This window comes from Artemia sp. Qi Xiang Cuo, chromosome 19 (genome assembly GCF_049724085.1).
Source record: "Artemia sp. Qi Xiang Cuo chromosome 19, ASM4972408v1, whole genome shotgun sequence".
NCBI classification, from domain to species: domain Eukaryota; kingdom Metazoa; phylum Arthropoda; class Branchiopoda; order Anostraca; family Artemiidae; genus Artemia; species Artemia sp. Qi Xiang Cuo.
In genome coordinates, this window is record NC_142812.1 from 54,168,720 (window position 1) to 54,191,327 (window position 22,608).

General features: G+C 34.0%; 1 protein-coding gene across 2 annotated transcripts in view; it reads left to right on the plus strand.

Annotated features, from left to right (window-relative positions):
* The window catches only part of sd (TEA domain transcription factor 1 homolog scalloped), a 225,986-nt gene that overhangs the window by 83,088 nt on the left and 120,290 nt on the right, over positions 1-22,608 (plus strand). For both annotated transcript variants that reach the window (XM_089105600.1, XM_089105602.1), the window contains exon 3: positions 16,266-16,353. The gene's annotated coding sequence lies outside the window, so the exon portion shown is untranslated. The remainder of the gene's footprint in view (positions 1-16,265; positions 16,354-22,608) is intronic.

Sequence of the window (22,608 nt, forward strand, 5' to 3'; positions counted from 1 at the left end):
AAATTGTCACCACCTATGTTGTATTCTATTGTTTTGCCATCTGGGAACCGTTTAAACAATTTCCTTTTTGAAAAGCTCTCAATCACGTGGGAGAGGATGGGGAAAAAATGGAGAAATGTTTCGGCATTAGCTGTGTTTACTTGAGTTGCTTTAAAAGCCCTTGAGTTGTCGACAGAGTCATTATCCCATTATGTCTGTTAAAAGAATAGAAGGATTCTGTTATTTTGCAGTCCCCATGCGAGCAAAGCCATGTTGTAAAATTATAACGGCTTGAATATTAGGCTTTGGGAATTCAGAAACATGCTTGCTACTTAATTTAGGTGATTTGTTGATTTGCTCGTTTCCACCGCTGAGAGAATTTAAGGATAATTATGGGTTGGATTCAGAAACAAAATGAATATTTAAATTAAGGTATTTTTATTTAAGACAAGTCCACACTGTCAAATTCAAATGACTGTCCGCTTTCAAAAATTTTGTACCCAACTTTGAAGTTCCTTCATAGTAGGACTATTTTCAAGTCAGTCACTAATCTTTAGCACTGAGAACAATCATATGACATTATACAACAAATAAAGCCCCACGCCAAGCGTGTATTTCTCGTTATACTGCCATTAGTTAGGCTGCCAGAAGATATTTTTACCGTTTTTGCACGTTTTCACCTTAGGTGACACCGAAATATCTAATGGCCTATTTTGGAAAAATATTGAAAAATATCCCTTTATTTCCTTGCCGTAAAATGGCAACCATGTGCAAAAATTTGAATTTGAACAAATTCGTAATTGAACCGTCATTTTGCGCCTGGTACTTTTTGTCGCTTAGACATGACTTGTCGCAAATAGCTTCATTTAGTGCAGCGTAATGGTGCCTTCACACTATACACTGTAGAGTATTAGTGCTTTCAGACTACACTGTAGTGTCACTTCTACCATACCATAAGGTCTTAATTTTCGTTATTTAATCTTGCCGAGTCAACTTTGTTCGTAAGATAGGCAGTGTCAAGCTGACTCGAGCTTTACATAGAATTTTACGTTATGTAAAGTTCATGTTGCGTTTGTGTAAGTTATGTTTACGTAAGTTTATGTTTTTAGTTTATCTAGGAAGTGCTGAAATAGTAATGATGAATTTGAAAATAAATTGATGAACTTTTCATTGAAAGCATTTCACGCTTCATTGGAGCTTGAATCTCCATCGCCACTCCCCATTTTGATTTTTTATTATTTGCTGATGATGATTGTGATGATTTTAGAGGATAATGGTGAAGGCGTTATGAATTTATATTTTAGCCTTATGTAAAAGGATTTATTTAAGTGTGAAAGATTATACCTAACGTAGTGTAACTTAACCACTTAGAATAGAAAATTACGTTTTTAGTATGAAAGCCACTCAAGGCCACAGCCTTGAGTGGCCACAGCCTGTATCGTGGAGGTGAACGCAGAGATATGGTGTGTGATGTATGAATTGGTTTCTCTGACGTAGATCAACTCCTTGGCGTAAAGCTGTATAGAAATTGCAACGGGTTAATTATTTTCATATTGTTTTATCTGTCATGATTGTTTTACGATTGTAATTTCGAATGTGTTCACGAACTTTGACTCAAAAAAAAAAAAAAAAAAAAATTGGCAGCCGCAACCTATTTCCGAATTTTAACGTCCTAGTATCGTATTGCTAATCTTTGGCCAATAAATTATTTTTGGATGTGGAATAAATTTTGAAATGTCTCATTGACAGTTTATGTTCATATTTTTTGGGGGGGGTTTTTATTGCCCTTTGCTAAGATATTGAGACACAATCTAGCAGATTCTCAACGATTAACTGAAAGGAAAAAGTAATATGCGTGAATATTGCAGCATCTAGCATAATTTATTAAGTTTTTAGGAGAGGGAGAGGATGTTTTAGTTGGTTTGGGAGAGGGAGGGAGGTTGGAAGATTTTAATGGGAGTCAAAACATTAAAATATTTTTAGTTTAGTAAATAAAATATTGAATAGAAATCGATTTTGATGATGTACTGGTTCATATCTCCCTCCCCTCTGTGGGCCTCTTTTAAATGTTATACTACTCTCTGTGATGTAATGCTTCATGTCTGTTCTGAAACGTTTTAAGTTCTTGGGTAGTTAGGAAAGTTGACATCGATTATAGCGATGAACTTGTTCATGTTCTTAACCACCTCCCTCTCTGGGGTCTCTTTTAAGTGTCAGACTCCTTTCGTTCGTTATTTCTTTTTTTACGTTTTTTACGCTTTACGTGTTTTTACATTTTACGTTGCAATTTTTTTACGTCTTTTTAAATTGGGGCTTTAAAAGTTTGATTATCGTGTTTTTACATAATTTTCATTATCTTTGAGCTCATGTTTGCTGTATGAGAATGTATTTGAATTTTCAAAATTTCTGTTAGAGTACCAAGGACAGTGAAAATGGGATCTGATTGTTTTTTTGAATGAGTTTAGAGGGAACTTACACACCACCTTAAAGGATTACACCTTGAAGGATTAGAACTCAATTTTTAATGAAAAAGACATCCAGATGCAGTTCTTGGTTGTAGCAGATGCTAAATTAAAAAAGGGTGAAAAATAAGCAAAATTATGGTGCCAAGGCCGTATCCAGGGGGAGTTTGGTGGTTTGAACCCCCCCCCCCCCCCGAAGTTTCTGCAACTCGTAATACGTAACAAAATAGAACGCAAATTTTGATGCGTTTTTTGAAGTTTTTTGTACCCCCCCCCCCGAAAAAAATTAGGATTCGTTCTTGTATGGTGCCAAACAGTTTAGGTAGCTTTTCTTTTGAAGATGTAGCTTTTTTGGATCAACGTTGTTTGTTTGAATCTTGCGGACGGAAAGCGTTCTCAAATTTGAATAACTAGTTTTATTTGTCTGTTTTCATGATTCAACGTGACAACGCTGGTGAAAATGCGGTACCGTCTCAATAAATTCTAAATTTAGAAACGAACAAAAACAAAATATGAGAAAATCAGGGTTTTCAGGTATGAATAGACCTAAGATCGATCCAAGGGGAAATATTTATTTTATTTATATAAAATAAAATAAAAATAATATTTTTATTATTTTAATTTTAATTTTTATAAAATTATATTTATTAATATTCTTAATTATTTTTTAATTATTTTCAATAATATTTTTATAAAACAATGAAATCAAATAATATATTTATAAAACAATGTTTGTGTTTCGATGACCTTCGTAATTCAATTCTCTTGTTCAATGTCACAAATCCAAGATTTTTCTTTTGTATGTTTAAAAATTACAAGGTTTATAGGCTGTACCACATTTTTTCTCAGTGCTACCACGTTAAACCAAGAACATAAACAAGGGAAACTAATTAGTTAATATTGAGAACGATTTTTATAAGTAAAACTTCAACCATTGACAATCTAATGGTTCCCGAAGATAACTACACCCTACAAGGAAAGCTACACCTTCTTAAGGTGTTTTTTTTTTAATTTTTTTTTTAATTTTATTTTAAGACAAAAAAAAACAACAAAAAACTGCGTAATTGCACATGAAGCTTTCTATTGAAAATTGGATTCTTGATTTTTCTTTTGTAATTTTTTAGGATATACATGGTTTTACAATTATCAACTTATCCAGTTCAACAATCAGATTTTATTTGCACTGTCCTTGGTACTTAAAAACACCAAACAGCCTCTGTTCCCAGTTTCATACCCCTTTGTCTAATTTAATTCCCTATTTTATGCGCAAGATCACTGTAACTTATCAAGACCACTGTCTTCGTCGCTATTTGCGTCTAGCTTACGGGGAGCAGTTGACTTATGATATCTTTTATTTTATTAGTTTAGACAAAAAACATGCTAATATTATCAATCAACAAAAGTTTTTAGAATCTTGTAGAAATGGAAAAAAAAAACGTTCCACTGTCTTGTATAAAAATTTCCATGTTGTTCTACTTATTTGTTTATAAGGAAAACAATTTTTGTAACACAGTGTGATTTTTCTCCTGATTCTATAGACATACAATCATTTTTCAAATTTACTGCATGCAGTTGCAGCTAATTTAATTATATATAAAATAAAAAGACAGAAAATCATTTCTCAAATTTACTACATGCAGTTACAGCTAATTTTGACCCATAGACATAAAATATATAGACATAAAATAATATAAAATAATAGTGTAAAACTATTTTATGTAAAATAGTATTTATTTCCTCCTCCATCCTAGTCTATTCAAAGCTTCACTCTTTACCCCCTGTAACATAACTGTCATTAATGCATGTTTTTTCTTTTTGCAGTATGAGAATGTTTTAAAAATTTTGAAAATGTCAGTTAATTTTCTTTCTTCCAACATTATATTTCTCGAGACCTTGTTCTTATCACTTTATTCTTTTTTTATTTCTCAGATTAGTTTAATCTTCGAGAAAACGAACAAATTGATAGAATTGTTGAAACGCGCCCAGTGGCGTCTAATGGAAGGGGGGGGGTTAGTGGGGCCTGTGCCCGTATTTCTATCCTCCCCAAATTTTGAATTGTACAATTTTTGGAGTATATTCGATGAAAAGTGACAAATTTGCCCCTCCTAGATATTGGAAAATAAATTTGTGTCCCTCTCCCAAAACTTTAGGGAATTGACGCCGCTAAACACATGGTGATTTCCTAACTCTATAAACATTTAATTTTTGAAATTTATTATGTATAGTTGCATTTCGTGCAACCTAGACCCTGTAAAATATAATGACTATTAGGATTTTCCCATTATTTCTTGTATTTTTTCGAATTATTTCTATTTTTGTTGTTTCTTTTTAAAATGTGGCCCCTGAAATGTTGCCTTTTAAAAAAAATTCTCAATGCGGGCCCTATTTAGTATACAAAATGTACTTGTATGAAAATCAATTAGATTAATTATCAAATTTATCAATCAATCATTTAATTGTCTATCATCAAATTAATTAGTTGGTTGATAATTATTTGTCTTTACTTGCTGTATGAGAATGTTTTTAGATTTTCAAAAATTTCATTCAATTCTCTTTCTTCCAATATCAAAAATCTCCGTGCTAAAGAGCCTCTCAATTCCCAGCGTTTCATACTACTTTGTCTTATATAATTTCTCCATTTTATTTCCCAGATCACTTCAATTTCCCAGAAAACTAGCAAAGTGAAACAATTGATGCAACACGCCGTGATTTTTTCCCCGAGTGTCTATAAATACAAAATCAGATCGGAACACACACTCAACACTGGCTGGAATCCCAGTTTCTCTCTGGCGTAGAACTTTTTATTTTGATAGCCGATCCTTCCCTCCACAGTTTGTGGTGTAATGACTAGATAATGCTACTCTAGGGCCGGATAAATGCTAATAAAATTTCCTAAATGATTTTTCCCGAGAGCGGAATGGAATCATGTCCTTTTTTTCGCAATTTTGTCAGTTGAGTAACTTAGCAAATAAGATTTAATTGAAAACATGGCAGTTAAAAAGTTTTTTGATGTTGATTACTGATGATTGATTTTGGTTTAATAACTAATTATTTATTTTTAATAGTTTGCTGTAATATTTAAATGATCCGGTTTTTTTCATTAATGTTCAACATTTTTTGGACAATCTGTTGGGCAAAATTTTTATTGATTAGGGGGGGGGGGGAAACATAACTTACTAAGTCTAAAAATTACGAATTTTATTGAAAGTCCTATAGTTTCTTATAAGAGGTGCTAATCCACCCCGATAAGTCTCGGGTTGCGCCCTCCCCACAAAACTTTCAGGCCGAAATTTAACATAATTTTCATTTTTAAAGAACTTATTTTCAATTTATTTATTAATTAATAATTTGTTTTTAATTATTTTATTATTATTATTTAACTATTTCATTTTTTTAATTTTATTGATTGATTAATAATTTATTAATTATTTTCATTCCTTAACTGCGCCCTCGACTTTATTTTGAAAAGTAAAATTTTTGATATTTTTCACCCCTAAAATTTCTGTCCCTGGGGCAAGTACCCTCTCCCTTCCCTAAAACCACCCCTGGCCCTTATCCTTTAGCCCCTTTCCTAATTTTTTTTCCCAGAAGATTTCAACTGTAGCATCATGATGATGATACTTTATTTTTGAAAGAACAATCTGTTGGGCAAAATTTTTATTGGTTAGGGGGGGGGGGAAGACATAACTTACTAAGTCTGAAGTTGCTAAGTCTAAAAACTATGAATTTTATTGGAAGTTCTATAGTTTCTTTTAAGAGGTGCTAATCCACCCCAATAAGTCTCGGGTTGCGCTCTCCCCCTGTATCCCACAAAATTTTGAGGCCGAAATCTAACAAAACTTTCGTTTTTTAACGAACTTATTTTCAATTTAATAATTAGTTAAATAATTTGTTTTTTAATTATTTTATTATTGTTATTTAACTATTTTAAAATTTTTATTTTATTTTATTTACTGATTAATAATTTCTGAACTATTTTCATTCATTAACTGCGCCCTCGACTTTATTTTGATAGAAACTAAAATTTTAAAATTACGAAATGATTACAACCATTAGATTATGGCCCTTATCCTTTAGCCCCTTTCCTAATTTTGTTTCTATGATGATGCTACTTCATTTTTGAAATAACAAAGCAGTTATCTATATTAGGCTACTCTGCTAACAAATGCTAATAAAATCTTTTACTAATGGTTTCCCAATGAGAAGTGAATGGAATCATATCCCTTTTTTGCAATTTTATCAGTTAAAATGAATTTAAGAGGAAATAAAATCTAATCAAAACAAGTCAGTTGAAAATCTTCTGATTAAAGGGAAATTTATCCTCCATTTCCCCGCTCGAAGAGAAAAAAAAATGTTTATGTCCAGCTGTTCAGGCTTAAAAATGATGTTTTTTTAAACCTTAGCTCTCTCTAAAAAAAATCTTATAGAAGGACTGAGAGGGATTCATCCACCCCCTCCCCTCCCAGTTCTGCTTAACAAAGGCTTAATTACATTTTTTTTGTGAATATCCAAAAGCTCTTATGACTCCTTTTAAAAAGGACATATACTACCCTTCGAGAGAGGGGAGAGTAATTACAAGCTAATTCAGACTTGGTCGCTTGCATAAATTTTCCCTGGGGATGAGTCTGCAAAAAGTTTCCCGCGGGGGAAGGGGAAGGGGTAGGCAAAAGTGTGAAAAAACTTGTTACCAGAATAAATTTAATTCCTGGGTTTAAACAAATTTTGCTCTTTTTATATTTATTTTTAGTTTTTCTGTGAAGAACGAGATGAACTAGTCAATTGATCGGAAAATATAGGAGATTATTAGAAAAATTCTTAAAATTTCAATAAAGTTGGAGGGAGGGAGCCGCGACCTTTAAGTCCCCTCCAAGCTGACACTTACTCAGACGCCTGGTTCTAATGTTATATCGAGGAATTTCGTTTGTGCTAGGGGGCTATGAACCCTTCCTGAGGTTAAAAAATTTCTAAATTATGTGAAAAAAGACATTTTTTCAGAAAACTGGTTTAAGAATAGGCTATATGGTCCCCATCAGATTGCCTATCCTTGGAGTACTTTGAGCTCCCGACCCCCTCCCCCTGCCAAAGAAAAACCGAAACGATATAACTTGCTATATCGTCCTGTCAGGCACGTACGCAGGAATTTGTTTCGGGGGGGGGGCAAATCCTTCAAACCCATTATTCTGTGAGAAAAATCAGAAAATTATTGGAAAATGAAAAAAATCGTGCGATTTCGGGGGGGCGGGGCCCGGAGGCCCCCCCCCCCCCTGCGTACGTCTCTGTCGTCTGTAGCCTCTTGACACTGATAAGTCTGACTTAGGTAAAGATCCATATTTGAAGTGAACAATGATATGAAACAATGACGAATAAAAAAAAACACAAAAAAATTACGGTTTGAGAAGTCAATTGACCATGGAAGTGACCGAAACAACTTCCGACTGCGTTTTGCCAAAACGTCGGTCTCAGTTTTGAATTTTTCCTGGATGGCGTCCAGAAAATTCTCGAAATCCAGACAAAATGACATGTGGAAGTGTTGAAATTTGCCCCGCGTTCAATGGTGCATTTTCCAATTAATTATTGCTATTTTTGGTGATTGATTATTGGCGTCAATTTAGAAAATTTTTAGGGGGCGGGGTAAGATGTATTTTTGGGATACATGGGGGTAATTGTTTTATTCAATTCTTCCAATGAAAATGCCAAAAGAAGGCATTTTCAATGAAAATACTACAAACTAAGTTTTTTTTTTGAAATATAGGGAGGGTGTAGGGAGGGTATTTTTTGCCAGAAGAAAGATCACGGATGCGCATTCATTTCTGTTTCCAGGGGTGATTGTATCGACCCATTGGTCCTAAAATATCGTGAAAGAGCTCATTCGAACGGAAATTAAAAGTTCTAGTGCCCTTTTTAAGTGACCGAAAAATTGGAGGGCAACTAGGCCCACTGTCCCTTTTTTCCCAAAATCGTTCAATCAACATTTTGAGATAACTATTTTGTTCAGTATAGTTGAAAGGCCTAGTAACTATGCCTTTGGATATAAAGTGACTCCCTCCCCCCACAGCCCCAGGGGGAGGTCTTGAATTTATAAAATTTGCCAATTGTTTACGCATAGTATTTGTTATTGGGAAGTATTCATACATTTTCGGGTGGGGGTGGGGTCGTAAATTTTCCGCTGGGGTTTTTGCATGGGGGAATTTTCCAGGGGGTGAACTTTTCAGGGGAAATTATACACTGGTGAAATTTGCCAGGAATCCTAATCAAAATTCTTTTTGTATGTCTTGCTTTCTCTTTTCCGTCTCAATTTTACGCGTGGAGTTGTTTGGGATATTTTTCCGGGGTAAATTTTCACCGGGATCGAACTGTCTAGGGGATATTTCCGTGGGGAGGAGAATCTCTCAAAGGAGGGAGGGCCAGATTTTCAGGCGTTTCTTATAAAACGATCAGAAATTAAATAAAAAAACAAGTTTTGCGTCAACCAAAAGTAAGGACCAACATTAAAACTTAGAACGAACAGAAGTTATTTCGTATATGAAGGAGGTTGTCCCCTCCTGAACACCTCGCTCTTTACGCTAAAGTTGAAATTTTGTCCGAATTCTTTAAGAACGACTCATGAAATACAAGGGTCGTTTAATTAGAACAATAAGAAGATTTTTTAAAAGTACTAAAAATTTTAGAATAAAGAGCGATGTGTCGGGGAGGGAGCACCCCCCCTCATGCATGTAATAATATATGTTCGTTTTAAAGTATTAATGTTACTCCTTACTTTCAGTTGAAAAATATTTTTATTTTATTTAATACAATAAAGCTAGAAACCTCATTCAGGAAACTAATCGTTCTGGAGATATCCTTTTACTCGATCTCGAATCCCTGTAGTTTCTTTCGTGTGTAGGCCTATGTTCTACTTTTTCTCAGCTTCGTGGTGACCTCTCCCAGCCCCCAAGTGTTTTGCCATTTTTTTATTGTTTTTTTTTTTGTTTTTTTTTTACCCCCGACCTTTTTGGTGTCCCCCAGGGATCAGTTTTAGGGCCTGTGCTATTTTTGATTTATGTAATGATCTTTATTATGTTGTAAAAAAGCAGAAACTTATTAATTGCTATAGACTTTGTCATCCTAAGCCTTCCCTTGCCCATAGTGACAATTATAGTTCGCCTTCTTCTGATGTCCTTGTTTGTTTTGCTGATGACAGCACACTTGGCACTTTGGGAAACTGCGAATCCGAGCTTCGATTGAATTTGGAAAATTTGTTTGAGAGGGTGATTTTGTGGCTTGATGCTAATTACCTTATTCTAAATTTTTCCAAGTCCAGTTTTTTTTATTTTTTTCGCGTGTTTCTCAGGTTTATTCCCAGTTATCATAAATTCACCAGCCAAATGGAATAATTCATAGATCTAAAGACCGATATGTTCGTTTTTTGGGTATTCTTTTTTTCACTCTTTTTAGAAGAAATTCTCCCACCTTTCTCACAATCCCCCCCCTCAAGATTTTGCTCTAGGTCTGCCCTGAGTCATCTTGGTTGGAATATGATGCCTGAATTAGCTCGAAGTTGCCACTCTTTTAGGTTATTCAAAAAAAAATTTTTTGTTGCTTCTCAAAAGCTATTTGTTTATTTGTAGCCTTTTTTGCGCGGGATTCATTAGAGTCAATTAAATCTTTAATTTGTTTAATTTATATGCTAGGCCTAATTTTATTTATTTACTTTATTTAATCTATCCAACCTATTTAGTTTTTTTGTTCTACAATTTCGTTCTTTTCTTCTTTCTTCTTCTCTTCCCTCTGTAGGCGTAAGTGAATTTTTTTCTCTGAGAGAGCGACTCGTATGTCTTCCCCCTTCTTTACATCCCAAGGAGCCTTTGGGGGCATAGCATAGTGCATTATTGTATGTATATTTAATCATGAATAAGTCTTATCTTACCATGGTCCAGTTTCGTCAAACTGAGGAATCAGATCATTCTGTCGAATTGTAAAAGGAACTTGGATCTTTTCCGTTGTACCGATACCACTATTTCCGCTTGGATTAAGTTGCTTCAATTTACGTTTATTTAGTTGAAACAAAAAGTGACGTATCGAAAAATACATGGAAAATATCTAATTTGGGGGTGCTTATGCATTATGCGGGCACCGCTATATACTGTAAGATTGGTTAATGCTAATGAAAAAATATAAAATAGGATTAATATATAATAGTTTATAAACAAATTAGGGCTATATATTTGCACATTAGGGGGGAGGGGGTAAAGCATAAAATATATTAAAAACGTAATCTAACCTAACCTAGGTACCTTTTTCCCCCTAAACCCCCAAAAAACAATCATTTAAATATTGTAAACTCGATGAGAAAAAATGCTTTGCAATCAATTTAGGTCTTGGAAATAGCCGTTTGACGGGTTTTGTCGGGTGACTGTAGCATTAGCGGTGCCCGCATAATGTATAAGTACCAATCTGGGCTATACATTTGCACATTGGGGGATTGGGGGGTGAAACGCTTTTAGGAATGACAGAAGTCAAATATCATTCTAAAGTGCTTCACTTTACTTTACCCCAACCCTCCTACTATGCAAATATAGGCTATAGCCCAGATTATGTATTTCCCATGCATTTTCTCATACGTCACTGTTTTGTTTGAACTTAATACCCATAAACGACTAAAAAACAAATCTTAAATAGCGGTATAGGCAAGGGTGTATTTAGAGGGGGAAGAAAGGTTGCGGATTTTAAAATCCCACCAACCCAAATTTTTGTCCTACTCGTATAAATGTAATAATAATGCATATAATCAAATTTTTTATGTGCTTTTTGTCAACCCTCCCGAACAAAAATCCTGGATGCGCCCTTGGGTATAGCTATGACGGAAAAGATCCAGCAATTTAATCCCACTGGCAACTGTAGCAAAAAAAATGTAAAACGATTTTCTACCTTGGGGTAAAAAATTTGATTAGCCCCAAGGGAATATCCGGGGGGTGTTTCTTTGTACCCCCTCCCCAAGGAGGGTATACAAAAAAACTTTTAAATACGCATCAAAAATTTTTTGGAAGTATTTTTGCTACGTTTTTCTGAGCCAGACAAACATTTCAGGAGGGAGTGTCAAACCCGGTACCCCTCCCCCTGGATACGGCCTTAATGATTCCTTGTACCTCTTTCTTGGATGCTTGCCAGTTTTGCTTCCCAGCTAACAATTCGAAAACAGTCTTATAAAATTACATAGCTAATTTAGGTTCTCCCTGGTAAACATCTGGGATTTAACCAGACAATGTTGACCGATCGAACGATCTAATGAACTGAAATCTTTAGCATCTAAGATTACCCCTCGCTACCTAACAAGGAAAATAAGCCAATTATTCTATCAGATGGTAAAGTCTCCTTTTCAACCATGCCAACACCAACATTTTAATGATACCTTCCAATTGCTTCCATAATAAGATTGCGCCAGAAAAAGAAAAAAAAACTGATATTTTTTTCACTCTCCTCTTACAAGCATGTTATTTGTGCTTGATAAGAATTTTAAAAGCCAATCTCGCAAAGTTCAATTGTCACATTATGAGGTTTTGCGTCAAATTGGAGAGGAAAAGAGATATAAATAAGTTATCTTTTTCGTGTTCAAATTTGTGCTTTCATTCTATTGGTTTATTCTTGCGACACATTATCTGACTATCGCATTGTTCATTAAGCATGCGTGAGAGCCAGAATTCAAATAGACCTTGCCATTCTTCACCCTTGTTGCTAAATTAAAATTAAAATTTATTTGAGGGGTTGTCCACTTTCCGTCACCCGGTCTGTATCTTTGAGTGCCATGTATTCTGCAGAGCTCTGAAACACATGACACAGTTCCGCCATGCTCGGCACAGTCCCCACAAGGCTTGGTATAGTTCTGCCACGCTTGACATACGTTTGCAACGATTGGTACGTTCCACCTGGTGCAGGTTGCCACCCGATGACAAAAAAATCACTAGATTTTAGTGATTTTCTGGTTAAATCAGTGATTTTCTTCAATAATCTAGTTGTTTATGTGCAAATATAGTGATTTTTCTTATTAGGTAATGTAACAAAATCGCTAGAAATAGTGATAAATCACTAGGGGTGGCAACCCTGATTTGGCCACACTGCCTTCTAACGGTTTGTGATTTAGCAAAAGCTGCATTATTATAGTTAATTTTTGACAGAGGATGGATGTTTTCACTGAATGAAACAAAAACCCCTGTGACCCTCTTTTCCTTAGAAGTAACGAGACATCGAAAATGTTTTTTGTTCCCCCTACCTATCTCAGATTTATTCATAGCTGAAAACTGTAATTTTTAAAGTTTTTGTTAGAAAATTACGAATTTTTTTTGGGCAGCATCAGATCTTTGTCAGCGTTGCCACGCTGAACCGTGAAAATAAATAAGCAAAACTAATTAGAAATTTTCCACGCTATTTGTCCGTACAAATTTAATAGTACTTGCCTGCTATAACGACCACACTCAAGTTCTTGATCTGAGTAAAACCGGTTTCTCCGTCTGCACTCGGAGATAATTAGCTTAGTCTCAGTGAGATAAACTACCGTACAGGTATAATTTAATTAAATATTTAATATATAGAGTTGGTTAGGTTTGGTATTTCATATAACGCACTCTGAGCGGCCTGCTTTCCATAATTTTATGTTGTAGTTTCCATAATTTTGTTATCAAAGTATTATATTTTCATCATATTTTGGTATATTTCATTAGGATTAACCTAACACCACTTCTTTGGAGTGGTCGCTACAATACTTAAGTACGAATTTAAGTATTAACAACCTATTGGTTCCCTGAGATAACTCCACCTTCAAGGGAAAACTACACCTTCGTAAGCTGCTAGGTGTCATATGTTTTTAGCTCAGTTGTTTTTCTGATTTTTCATCCGTTTTTTTTTTTTTTTTTTTTTTTTTTTTTTTTTTTTTTTTTTGCACCCGCTACTACGAAAACTGCTTAACTGCGTAAGGAGGTTTTATTTGTTAAAAATTGTATTCCAGATGATACCTAATCTTTTAAAATACGGGTTTACTTTTACTGTCCTTGGTACGTTAACAAATATGTCAATAATATTTCAACTTTTATTGATAGGTTCATTAATTGTGTATAAATCAAGCATTAGATAAAGTCAAATAATAATATAGGTTTTGTTTAATTTGTGGTTAACGTGTAAAACTTTGCTTTAAAGAGTCGCAGCAAATCTTGTATGCATACGAAACCTGAACTGGGTATAAACAAAACCACAAAATGACGTTTTACCATAAAGTATCCAGTAATCTGACATGTGGGAATATTTTTTAAATGTAGCAACCCAAATTACGATCTCAACTTCAAGAATAAATCTTTCTCCTTTTTTTTGACAAATCCTCTATTGTTATTTCCCATATTGATACCCTTGTAGGCCTACCTCTGAGCACAGAATCAAACTTTTTAGTTATTGGGTTAGATTGTTTTCCTTGTTTCTTGACGGTTAAAAAGTGCTTTTTAAAGACCAAACCAGGAACCTACACCATTGGCGTAATTTCTTCAAAATTCTAGGGGTGGGAGGGGGGGGGGGTGCAAAGTTGGAGCCAATTTTGTCAAATCCAGTGAAAATGACAGTGAAAACTGAAAAATGAGCCATACATTACCATAAAGGCAAAGGTATACTGAGGAAAACTGAGCTGTTTCTCTGGATACTTGAATTATGCATGCTTATCTTAGTTTTGACAAGATTTTTTGCGGAAATTAAATTTCAGCTGGGGGGACAAAATGAGGTCTCAGGGGCAAACTTGGGTCTGGAGGGGGCAGTTACCCCCTACCCCATAGCAAATTATGCCCCTGATCTACACAGGGATTTTTTTCAAGGGGACAATAATAAGACACTTTTTATGATAATTTGAATAAGAATTGCCCTGAAAATCAGAAAAATTCACTTTTTGGGGGGTTGGGACTTGAGGTCCCCCCTTTCCGTACATTCCTGGTCCAGATATCCAAATTTAGCTTTATTTAACGTAGCTTCTTAGTTTTTGAGAATGTAATTCTAGAACGCTTCTTATATATCGGGCTTTGGCAGGTATTTGCATGAAGTACCAAGGGCAGTGAAAATAAATCCTATAATATAATTTTTAAAATTATACAACATCGGGAATTCAATTTTCAACGAAAAGGGCTTTCATGTGCAGATATACTGTTGCTAGCAGCGGCCATTAAATTAAAAACAAGAAAAACAAACAATGGAGAAGAACCAGAAAAATTCAGCTAAGTCAGCAGATTGTTAATGTTGGAATTTCACCTTCACATCCTAAAAATCTCAAGTAATTTTAATCAAAACCACACCATCAGTTTCAGATTGTCAGAGAACCCTAATTTAGAGGTTTCAAGCTCCTATCTACAAAAAAAAAAGAATTTTGTGTTTTTCAAGAAGAAAAATCGCGGATGTGTGTTATTTGTTCTTTTTTTTTCTCCCAGGGGTGATAGTATTGGACCAGTGATCCTAGAAGATCGGGAGAGGGCTCATTTGGTTGGAAATCAAAAGTTCTAATGTCCTTTATGGTGACCAAAAAGAGTGTAGGGCAAATAGCCCCCTCCCATGCCTCCTTTTTCTCTAAAGAAACCTGGTTCAAATTTTGAAATAGCCATTTATTCTGCATCGTTGAAAGGTCTAATAAATGTGCCTGTAAGGTTGACAGGAACCCCATAGTCACTGGGAAAAGTGCTGTAAGTTGCGCAATTTGCCATTGTTTATTTATAGTATTTGTTATTCGGAAGTATACGGATTTTTTTGGGGGATGGGGGAGTATTTTATGCGGGGGATTTTCCCCGGGAAAATTTTTCCGTGGGGAGGAGAGAGTTTCCTAGGGGAATATCCTATCGGAATTTTTGCACGTAGGGGGAGGGGATTCCCTGGCATGATTTCAAAAACGGTCAGAAATTCAACATAAAAATCAAGTTTTTTCAACTGAATGTAAGGAGCAATATTAAAACTTAAAACGAACATAATTCATTTCGTATATGAGGGGAGCAGCCCCTTTCTCGACCCTCACTGTTTACGCTAAAATTTGGCTTTTTCTCACAATTCTTTAAGAAAGACTCTTCAAACACATGGGCCGTTTTATTTGAATGAGATGTATTTTTATAGAAATTTAAGACTTTAAGCGTAAAGATCAAGGGTTAAGGAAGGGGAACCTCTCCATATACGGAATAATTTTTTTTTATTTTAAGTTTTTATGTTGGTCCTTACTTTCAGTTGAAAAAGCTTCATTTTTTATTTAATTCTGAAAAATACAAACTAAATACCGTTTTTTAGCAATAGACTACTGAAAAAAAGAATTATATTCGATTGGGCACGAGTTCTAAACTTATGCAGTCGTTTGCAAAGTTTTTTTTACCTTCTTTTTTGTTTCAAAGTCTACCATCACTATTGCTCCAGTCAAAAACGCTAAGCCCTCATTTTGGGGAGGGCAATATTAACCTCTTTGGTAATAATTGACGATCTTTGGGTCTTAGAAAAGAGAACAAGGGAGATTACTTCCTATAATTCCATGGATATACTTTAATTTAATTGGTCTACTTCTGTGACTGATTTTCGTAATCCGGTCATTTTATTACTTGAGAAAATGTAATATCTGGAGAGACAAAAAGCCCTTCTTTTTAAGCCTTATTGGTTCTCCTGTTTTAAGTCTCAAGCCATAAGCCAGTAAAAAGAATGAATAACTTATATTCCACGTGATTGGTTCTTCTGTGTGAAATTTTAAGCCAGTAAAATGACCAAATTGTTTTTGAGCCACAAGATTCAAGTAGTCTTCTCTGTGGTACTAGACAGTCAGATTGATCCTTATGATTAGTTATGAATTGTGTGTTTCAGGTGTCATTTTTTTTGTCAAACTGAACTCCGTTTGTGGACATTTTGGAATTCAAAGTGTTTTTGAAAGCTGCAAAAATTGATTCCTTTGGTAAGTTGATTCTTTTTGTTGTTACATTAAATCTTCTTTTTTCTCATTTCCCTTTTTTCCTTTATAATTTCGGACGGATCTTTATTGCTTTTCTTTTTGTTATTGGGATTTGTGATTTTTTCATGGTTTTTGTTTTGTTTTACTTCAATTTTTAATGAAATGGGGTTTTGGAAGGAACTTCATTTATTTTTTCTTTCATTCAGATTTTTTGTATTTTTTTGCTGTTGTTTTTTCGTATTAAGCTAATTTTATTTTACATGAAATGCTAGTTCGGGTATGTTTGCTCGTAATTACCATTTGATGATAAAAGTTTGTATTATCTTACCCGATTGCCGACTTGCACTTGACATATTCGAGAGGAGGGGTCGAACCTGGCAAGTACCCAGGAATTCTTTCTGAAGGAGGGGTGCGAGAAAGTAAAAGGTTTTAGTTGATAATATTAGTAAAAAGCACAAAGGAAATTGGGGTAATTATTGTTTTCGGGGGAGGTGGGCCCTGAAGCCCCCTGGTTGCTTCCCTGTCCCGGACACCCGCAAACTTTCCCATAGCTGTCTCTGAATAAATATATGCACACGTTTTCGGTTTAAATTCCGAAAGGTCAATTTTTTTTTCACGTGAGCGTCGGTACGATAGTTCAAGAGACTATATTTTATTCTACAATGAGTATAGTATATATATAGTATAGTATATAGTATAGTATGAGTATAGTATAGTATGAATATAGTAAGTATAACTTGCTGAACTTAGACTCTAGTTTGATGCATCCGTGTTCCAGTATCTGGTTCAATTCTTTGGTATTTGAATTTTTATATCCTTTCAGCGGTGCCAATTTACGAAAACGCAGAGGGAGGTATATTTTAAAAAATTGGGGAGGGGTGTTGTGTTGCTATTGCTATTAATTGTTTTCAATAAAAATACAAAAAGGCATTTTCCAGTGAAAATACCCCCCCTCCAAAAAAGGCATTTTGTAATGAAAATATCCAACATTTTGTGTTTTTGAAAATCCAGGAGGAAGGGAGGCAAATTTTCCCTCCCCTCCTTCGATTGACGCCTTTGTGTATCCATCTCTCGTTTGCAGACAACAAGATTAGATAACAAAATTATTTTTGCCTGTTCATTATCGGCCTAGTAAAATCTTCCTTCATACTACATTTAAAACACAGTAAAGGAAACTAAGTTCCAGGTTTTTTACCAGCATCTGGAACTCAGTGCAACGTAGCACCGTCACTATTAAAAACACGCCTATTTTTAAATACATCCTATCTTTCAAATGCAAACCCTCTTAAAATAGTTGGAACATAAATTCGAGTATTTGGAATATGAATTCGAGAAGGCTTTTCCTGGTGTCTCATTTCTTAGAGATTTGGCCATATATGTGAAAGTCAGTTATTTGTTCTTCTACTACCTTATATTCAAAGTATAAACACATACTGAACAAGTACTGACAAAACTCTCCAAAAGTGACCCCGCGTACCTCAGCGCCTCTAGAGGGTAAATGTTGTGCTTCTTAATCGCTCCGAGCCAATAAATTAAATTTAATACAGCTTTTACGGAACAAGTATAATCACCTACGGAACTTGTGATTTATTCGCCAGGTTCGCATAGGTATGGAATCGTCTCCTAAGACGCGGACAAAGGGTCACTTTTTTTGTGTGGAGGATAGGTTTTGTCAGAACTTGTTCAGTATGTGTTTACACTTTGCTTATATTCACTGTATGTGTATTCTCTCGTTATTAAATAAAGACCCCATAGGCTACCGACATTAACACTTTTGACTATCTTTGAGAACTTACGTAAACCGTTGTATCTGCCAATATAAAAGGCATATAGAAAAGAAGTAGACAAGTTTACACCCTTAGTGGATACGATGTGATTTTCCCCTCAGAGATGTCCATTGGTAACTATTTGCAATAAATACAAAGAAGCATCTGTTTCTTGATGGCCTTGGAAAATCTTCCTTCCGATTGTATACAAAACACAAAAAAGGTAACACTGTTTCAGCTTCTTCACCGTCATCTGGGACTTATATCTTGCAATGCACTGTCTCAAAAAGCTGAGAAAGATGTTCAAAAGTCAAGTTAGTTATATATAGAAGGCGCTTTTTCCTATTTTTTTAAAATTTAATTTCTTCATAAGAATATGATGGTTCTCCCGCCCGAGAAGTTTCGATGATGAATAACAAGCTCCTCTGCTAACAATCAGTAACGTGTCCCGTTTACAGTTGGATCAACCACAGTAGCTGCTATCTCATTTTAAAGTTGAAAGGCGCCAGAAAATAAGGACCCCCGACCGAAGTGTCGACTGGGCTTCGTCATTGTATTTTTCTGAAATTAGCCAAGCAGAATATGCTTCTATCAAAAACAGGGGATTCAGATTGATCGTCGGTGACAAGCAGGTACCCGAGCTGCCAAGTAATAGGCTCTAGGGTAGTGGCTGTCTTGTAGATTTTCAGTAGAGCAGTGGTGTATTTGAAGAATTATTATAAGAATTTTTGGTACTTATCTATTAACCAGTAAACACGCGATAAGTAAAGTTACGTTAATGCTAATGAAATAAAACAAAACAGGATGAAAATATAATAGTTTAGAAACAAATTTGGGTACTGTTCTAAAATCCGAGACAGGATTAGATGTCTGACGCAGCATAAACAGGGGTTTCTCCCTTCGGAAACTTTATTTAAACTTTAGTTTTTGGGGTTTAGGGGGGAAAAGGTACCTAGGTTAAGTTAGGTTACGTATTTAATATATGCTATGCTTTACCCCCCCCCCCCAATGTGAAAATATATAGCCCAAATTTGTTCTTAAACTATTATATTTTATTAAATTTTGTTTTATTTCATTAGCATTAACCAAACTTCACTTCTCGCGTGTGTCCCGGATTTTAGAACAGTGCCCAAATTTTGGCTATATATTTGTACATTAGGGGGTGGGGGTAAAGCATAGCATATATTAAATACTTAACTTAACATAGGTACCTTTTTTGGGCCTTGCACTCCAAAAAACTGAGGTTTAAATATTTTTCACGGAGTCAGCAATACCTCACTAGGCAGCGAAAACCTGTTTTTCATATAGCATCTTTGAGATTTCGATGCGGTTCTATTGGCGTGTTTACTGGATACTAAATAAATAACGAGTTTAGCTAGAAAACATACAATATTGACATGACGTCGCTGAAGAGTTAGAACTTCAATACAGGTTAGTTACAGCTGATTTTGAGAGGTGTTCAAACAGAGGCAGGACCATATCCGGGATTTTTTCGGGGGGGGGGGGGTACAAAGAAACTGTAAAAAACGCACAAAAAATGCATTTATTTTCATTTTCGTTACGTTTTTACGAGTCGGACTAACATTTCGTGGGGAGGAGTTCAAACCCCCTAACCCCCCTTGATACGGTCTTGAACAGGGGTTTTAATTCACGAGAAGGTAGGGGTGCATAATTCTTTTCGTCAATGTTTTTAATTAAGACAAAAAAAAAAAATCAAAATCTGGGGGGACATTTTTCTTTTCAATTTTCTTTAAATGAAAATGTGAAAAAAATATATTGATTAAAATATAGGTGAGGGGGAAGTTACCCCCTCTAATTAACAACCCTGGTGTCAAAAACGAAGAAAATATATTATGAGAAATTGAATGTTGAAATTCTGAATATGTGTATTAATTTTTTGGATTTTTGGTGCTGGTGGGGTGAAGCAGCTAAAACTATTTATAGTATAAGGAATTACTTCTTTTATTATAATTGCAATAGAGGGAGGCTCTTGGGGTTAAGAGTCAAACACTTTTAGAGAGATGAGGACTATCATACTTTTGCCCTTATTTGCCATGAAAAAAAAAAGCAGTTACCAAGTCTGTATTTAAAAGTAATGACTTCTTAATATGTCATATTTACTTGTATTTTTCAAGTTTAAAACTTTTTCTAGGCGGTTAATTGTATGGTTTCCGCGGGCTAGATGTTACTTGCTTATTTTTTAACATCAGGTATGAATACCAAGGTTTAAAACGAACCTAAAATATGTCGGGGCAGTTTTGTTGTTTGTTTCAATGAAAATACCTGAAGAAGGTATTTTCAATAAATATACTAGAAAAAGCTATTTTTCAAACCTGGATGGGGGAGGCAAGAAATCCTGGAGGGCAGCTCCCCCTTCTAATTGGCGCCCCTGGTCATGCGAAAAAAACAGTCAAGTTTTAAATAATATACGTTCATCTTGCGAAGCCAATTTTGTTTGATAAAAGTCCTAAACTTAATACAATTTAATAACTGGACTATTTGTCTCTCCAGAAATAAGGAATGATGTGAATGGGTTAGTAAACTTTATCATGAAAAATACACTATTGGAATTAAAATATACTTTTTAAAACGGGAACACTCTTTGTTCTAGCTAGATACATTTATGGATTTTATCACTTCTATAATTTAAAATATTATCAGGCTGATTAAAGTCATATTTAATATATATATATATATATATATATATATATATATATATATATTATATATATATATATATATATATATATATATATATATATATATATGTATATATATATGTATATATATATATATATATATATATATATATATATATATATATATATATATATATATATATATATATATATATATATATATATATATATATATATATATATATATATATATATATATATATATATATATATATATATATATATATATATATACTTTTTTCAGAGATACATTTATGGATTTTATCACTTCTATAATTTAAAATATTATCAGGCTGATTAAAGTCATATTTAATATATATATAATAATATATATACAGATATAATATAAAAAAATACATATATATATATATATATATATATATATATATATATATATATATATATATATATATATAATATATATATATAATATATATATATAATATATATATATAATATATATATATATATATATATATATATATATATATATATATATATATATATATATATATATATATATATATATATATATATATATATATATATATCAAATACTATATATTAGATATCTAATCTAATATCTGATATCATAAAATATATATATATATATATATATATATATATATCAAATACTATATCTGATATCTAATTCACGTCCCCCTCCCCCACAAAAAAACAATATAAAAGAAAGATCCTGTTTACGTGCTTGCTTAGATATCAGATTCACATCTGATATCTAAATATATATATATATATATATATATATATATATATATATATATATATATATATATATATATCAAATACTATATCTGATATCTAATTCACGTCCCCCTCCCCCCCAAAAAAAACAATATAAAAGAAAGATTCTGTTTACGTGCTTGCATCCTTTGCCGAATTGTCTGAATAGCCAGCATTCTAATCAGACTTTTAAATCAGTTTTTTGGGGGGACAGGAAGTCGTAATTTGCTTCAGGTTAAAATTCGAGGGTATTCAACGAAACAGAGGATATTACTTTTATGGGTAGTTTTTCCGATGCTTAATCTTAATTGTTCGCGGTCACGGGTTGATGAAGCCTGCAGTCGGCTACCTTCTTTAAAAATCCTCGCCTAAAGGTACAACAAGTGCCTTTTGAATGCACAGTATGTCGAGAATCAACATGTCTAGCGTTCCAACGTGCTTTGGACTGCCTGGATTTACAGGTTTGTTGTTTCCTTCTTTTTTGTAGATCGCGTGGAGTTTTGAAGCTGGGATGGAACCCCGTTGAGAAGAAACAGAATAATGCTTAATTACGTTTGTCATAAAAATGATTGTAAAAAGTAGTTGTACATGCATGAATAATGGAATGTAAAAAAGATTGTTTTTGTCTAACAAAAGCGGTTGTATTTCAACAGACGTTTCAAAATTTTAAATCATGAATTCCTAGTCTGTGTCACAAAGGAAAAATCAGTTGAATTTAAATTATTGGCATCTCTCAAGTAAAACTGCCCATATCTATTGAGCTGCATTTACTGGTATTTTAAAGATGAAATAAAAACAAAAAAACATTAGTCTCCAATTAATCAAGCTGGTTCCAAAGGTGGATCTGGAGGAAAACCTTTTGTCGGGGGGCCAATGTAACAAGGGCACCAATAATTGACCAAATTGACACGTTCCTTTTTAAAAAAGGAAAAAAATACGCAATGAGGGAGCCAGAAAATTTTTGTGGGGACAGGGAACCTTCCCCCCCCCCCCCCTATGGATCATCCCCTGGCTGGTTCCAATTTTCTCCATAAATGCTTCAACTTTTT